This window comes from Humulus lupulus, chromosome 8 (assembly GCF_963169125.1).
Source record: "Humulus lupulus chromosome 8, drHumLupu1.1, whole genome shotgun sequence".
Classification (NCBI taxonomy): Eukaryota; Viridiplantae; Streptophyta; class Magnoliopsida; order Rosales; family Cannabaceae; genus Humulus; species Humulus lupulus.
The window spans coordinates 31,037,650-31,043,649 of record NC_084800.1 but is presented as its reverse complement, the minus strand read 5'-3'; positions in this window follow the sequence as shown (position 1 = coordinate 31,043,649).

Below are 6,000 nucleotides of genomic sequence, written 5' to 3'. Positions count from 1 at the left end.
TATGGCTCGAAATCTGGGTATAACAAAATCATAAGGCACACACCTAACAGATATAACCCTAGTCAAGCAGGCAAATGAATTCACGTATTGTTGAGTATAACAAATCAACCGATGATCATAATAATCATCCAGGGCTTTTAGCTCCAAATAGAAGAGTGACAGTTGTAATAGTTACTAAGGTGGGTTTATTCCCAATAGGCATGTGACGATAGGGTCACCGAGGCTTTATAGATAAGTGAACCTTTCACTAGCTTAAACAGGATAGGTGCATGATGACTAATCACCAACATAACCTTTCTCATGACTCTAGAGTCATAACTATGGAACTCTATTCCCTAGCCATGTGACAAGCAGTCACCTAGGCCTTAGGCCCTGGCTCTGAGTAACTAGCTTAGACTAGTCAAGCGCTTATAAGATTCATCGACCTTAGGGTCGGTCCAACATTAATGCCTTAGAGTCATTCAATGATGATATCGATTAGATCTAATTTTTTAATCGGCCCTGCGTTCGTGACGCTATGCCGTTCTCGGCTGTTAGGTCGTTGATACTCGACCAGTGCCGACCCTGACTAGTCAGTGCCATACACAAGTAAGCAATGCCACCAAACATATATCATATGTCAAATATCCAGATACAGGGCATTCATCATGCTTACCCAATAATTACTAGCACAATTAGAATCATGCATAAACACAGAGGCTCAAGCTCTGAACAACCTCATATTCAATATTCACGGCATGCCCTAATCACATGTTTCTCGTGCATCATATTCATTACATTTAAACATCCAACATGCATCAAGAATAACCATGCATGTCACATATACATAGGGTGCAGTTTTCTTACCTCCGGTTCGAGCAAGAATTAGTAAAAGAACGACCCTTGAGAACAATCAATCCTTTGATCCTTTAGTGGTCACCTAGTCATAACCAAATATGGAATCCCATCAATAAAATAAATCATAAAAAGGTTTATAATCTAAAACCTCACTCCTGGGATCCATCCCACACTCTCGGGACTCTCAATCTACCCAAACGGGGTAAAGGAACCAACCCCCGAGCCTTAAAAGTCATCCCGAGCCCTAAAAATAGGTTGCTGGAAAAAGCACTAGCGCTGGGGCGCTGCCCCAAAGTCAGAGAAGCCCAGAATCTGCCCTGCCTAGCGCTGGGGCGCCATCAACAAACCAGAGAAAATTCTGGTCTTCTCCCCTACGATTTCCCTTGAAAACCAAACCTCCAAACCAATCCCAAACATCATCAAAGCATCAAATTCAACCCCAAAACTTCATCTACAACACACCCTCATCAAAACCCAAGCAACCAAACTCAAGAACTTCCATTAATTCCCCACTAACACATCAAAATCCTCAACTGAAAACTTATTAGAAAAATAGGGCACACCTTAAATTCATAGATGTAATCTTATCTTAAGCTTGATTTAGACCCCCCTTCAATGAGTGAACTAAGTTTCTAAGCTCCCACCTTTGATCTCCTAGCTTGGTTCTTCAATTTGAGGTCAAAAATCAGAAAAGGAAAAGAAGAGAATGAGAGGTACAGGAGAGAAAGAGATGAGGATGAGGATGCTTTGTTTTTCTCTAACATTCTACAGTCCATGAGTTGATATATATCTTAGGGGTGAAAAGACCATTTTGCCCCTAGGTCAAATAAAAGCTTCTAAAGACCCCCAAGGGTAAAAACGTCATTTCCCGCCTATCTCTTGAATTATAATTAACACCCTCCAATTCCCGCTATTCTCAATATTCTCAAATAATAATAATTTATATCCCGTTACCCTTTAATTCCCAGCAACGTTCTAATTACCAAATTACCCTGAGACTCACTCTGTAATGCCCTGAATTCTCCGTTATGGTTTAATGACGGAAATAGTAGGCCGGGAGGGCCGTAATTGTTTAATTACGTCATTAAATGAATATATGCATGTTTATGTGAATTATATTATGATATAATGATATATGCATGCATGTGGGTCCACATTTGATATATTATGATGTCTTGATAATTTGGCCCATTGAGGGTAATTTGTGTATTTGGGTGCATGATGTGATTTGTGAATGAGATTCCATTATTATGGAGATATATTCAAGCTATTTGGCATGAGACGTTCATTTTTAGTGGATTAGCGGTTTTGTCATAACGGGGTCAATTTTGGGGTAATAGAAATGTTTATTTGATGATAAATTGGGAATATTTGAGATCAGGGTGAAATTCTGGAGGTTTTGACTATAATGTCCCCAGGGTGTTTTCGGGACCCCGAGCACTAGGTTTTATTTGAGGTTACTTAAGCTTGAAGTAGCTTATCAGATTGAACATACGATAGAAAACCTCTCGTTCCCCTTCGTTAGTTCATTTTCGCCACCTGGAGCATATTTGACGAAATCTTGAGTTCTAGGAGTCAGAATCAAGTGAGGATCGAGGCATAGCGATCCTAGGAAAGATTAGAAGCTTCTTGACCGAAGGATTTGACAGAAAACAACCTAATCGAAGGTAATCTAAGTTTAAAGTTTTGAGTTTTTAGAGTTTCTAAGCTTTGAATTGGACTTTGTGAATTGTTGAGTTTTCGATCCATTTGAACCTTTGGTTTTGAGGGTTTTGATGCATTGGGAAGCTTGGGAATCTTGTTTTGATGATTGGGGAATGTTTAGGTATGATTTTGGAGGCTTTGGAGTGTTAAAAATGCAGTTGGGAATGGCCCAGGGTGAAGGGTCACGGCCCTGTTCTTGAGGCGCCGCAGCCCTGCCTTGAAGAAGCAGGTGAGGCTTTTGTGCTTGCTGGGCGCCGCAGCCCTTGATGGAGGGCGCCGTGGCCCTTGCCTCAGAGAACCCTGGGGGCCACGGCCCAAGGTGCTAGGGCCGCAGCCCTTGCCCTGTTTTCGCCCCGTTTGCTCGTTTTGACCCCGGGAACCTAGTTTTAGGCCTTGGGAGTGTCCTTACTACTTGGATTAGTTTGGATTGATCTCTTGGAGGCTAGTTATTGGTTTAAGAACCTTTGATTATCATGTTATTGATGGTATCCTATAATGTGTTATGATTTGGTAACCGCTAAAGGACTAAAAGCTAAACCGTTCTCAAGGGTCGTTCTTTTGTTCATTCTAGCTCGAATCAAAGGTAAGAAAACTGCACCCCAAATGTGACATGCATGGTTATTCATGAGGCATGTTGGTTGAGTAAATGTGGACATGAGTTGATTGTGGAATACTTAGCATATGTTGCTCACTTGTGCATGGTACTGACTCATTAGTCAGATTTGGCAAAGGTGCTAGTATCAACTGTGAAGTTGTGACTTATTAGTCAAGTTCGGCAGTGGTACTGGGCACTGGTCACATAGCGCTGACTCATTAGTCAGGACGGCCTTAACATGTTCAACGCAAGCCAATAAAGATTAGATCTAATCGACATCCTGCATTGAATTACTCAAAGAGCATTAATGCCAGACCGACCTCAAGTTCAATGAATATTATAAGCGCTTGTGTGGCTTACCCATCAGTCACTCATCTGTTGAAGGCTAGTGGCTTACCTAGCAGCCAGTCTTCCAATTGAATTAGTGACCTATTTGTCAGTCACTCAGTATGGTTTATCAGAACCTCAAGTGATATTCACTCATCTGTTTGGCAGCTATGAGCTCTGTGTGATTATAATGATAATCATTTGATGATGTTTACATATAATGTTATGTTTTCTTGCTGGGCTTTGGCTCGTGGGTGCTATGTGGTGCATGTAAAGGAAAAGAACAACTCACCTAGCCTTGAGTGGAGAGCTTAGGTGGTGATGTGTACATATGCTGCCGCTTGACCACCACGGCCAAGGAGTTCTCAGAGGAACTTTGGGTTTACCCTATTTTTGCCGCTTAGGTCGGCGGGGTTTGAAATTTTGGAAAAGTAATGACCTTTTTGAGCTGTGAACAACTTGTAAATGTTCTTGTGGGCCCATGAACAGTTTTATGTATCAATAAAACATATCCTTTCTTTTTTACTGGTTTTCACCTTAACCTGTAAATAACACTTAGATCACGTTTTTAACCAAAGGACTCAGGCAATGAGTCAAATTTCTGGTTCACCGTAACTGTTCTGGGGTAACCAGGGCGTTACACTTATCTGTCCATACCCTCACGATAAACCAACACTGGTAACCTTACTATCCAAGCACACAAAGCAGCTCTTTTCCCAGAGAAGCCCGCTATTCCTCTGTTCCGTCTCAACTATTAAACTCCACAGCTTACTCACACACTAGCGATCATCTGCTGCAGTTTTCAGAGATAGATGGAGGTCTCTAGCTCCAACTATTATCTAGAATCCCCCTACAAAACAATGCCAAGTCCACTTAACCATTCTAGGCACAAACAATTTGAGTTCATCCGCCACTACTGACCAAACTCCTCAGCTCTGAGGTTCACACTCTGAACCAATCCACAACTAGATCCAAATAACCACAGTTATCATGCATACATAAAGCATATTAGGCCAAATCCACAATGCCATACATTTAGCTACCGAATTTTATCACAACTAAGTATACCCACACTCATCATGCTTCGTACAAGCCAATAAACAGATATATCATATCGATTCAATTTAGGTAGTTAACCACATATACTCCACATGCAAACCATTATCCCAATATTCATCCACATGCAATAACAATGTTATTCAACACGCTTTAATCTCATCATGCAATAGTCAAGGGCCAGGCCCTATCAGTGTCTCATGCCTATGTGAACTCATTCATCATGCTCCATATAAACAAGCAGAAAAACAGAGCATTTAAACACATATTTAAGCATATCAATCATTCATACCAACCAACCCTGAGTCGAGCTTGTCACTGACAGCGAGCGTACATGTTCAGTCAATCTCCAGAACCAATAAACCTTGGCTCGCTCTAATACCAAGTTGTAACGCCCTACTTCCTTAGAGTCGTTACTAAGTGAGTTTTAAACGTGCATTTAACTCGCTAATCGAGGTTTTAGGTCAAAAGTGTAATTAAATCATAAATAGAGAAACAAACTATGAAAATAGTTCCATTTACTATAAATCATTGAGTGTTTGACACTTGGGATCCCAAGATTCTGTTTAGAAATATTTACAACATATAATTTACAAATTTAAGTCGACTAGACGACAAAATCTAGGTTTTAGTACAATCATCTCCCAAAACCACTGGCCATGGCAGTCAGGCAGGCCAAACATGTACGCGCCGCTTCATGATCTCCGTGCTCTTGGTTGGTAGACTTTTCTCTTGCCCTTACCTGCACCACAGAGCACCCGTGAGCCGAAGCCCAGCAAGAAAACTCTCACAAGCAGATAACGTATGCATAACAAACACTTATCAGTTAAACAGGTCACCAATAGGCTAAACACATACGGCCATGCCGTCCCAGGCGCTTTACCATGCCCTGGGTTCGCGGTCCACACCGTGAGGATATCCCAGGTATCCTTTAGGGTCTCGCCCTGGCAGCTCGCACTCCACGTGCTCAACGCTGCTCCCGGCCCCTTGTCGCTCTCGGACTTGCACTCCACGTGCCTAATGCCATTTCCAGTCCCTTACCATTTCCGGCCTCGCCGACCTCGGCCTGCACCGTTCCCCACTCTTGCCGAACATTTACACATATGCATACATAGCACAATAAAGTAAATACCAACTATGAACAAATCAATCAAAGGGCTACGCCCTGCAACACAAACATATAGGGCTCAGCCCTGCATACAAGCTCTGTGGAAGACAGTGGTTCTCTTACCTGTGTCTCGAGCTCCTTAAGCACTGAACCCTCGAGCACAGTCCTCTAATCCGAGCCTCTCCGAGAACCTAGTCACAACACATAAATAGCATCCCCATTACTAACCGATTTAAAAACATCTCCCGGAACCAATCCCGAGCTCTCGGGACCTCTCGGACCCCCACACAAGGTGTCAGAAGCGTCCCCCGAGCCCCTTAAGCAAAAGCCTAAAAACTGAATTTTCCCCTGCCCAGAAATGGCCTAGGGCCGC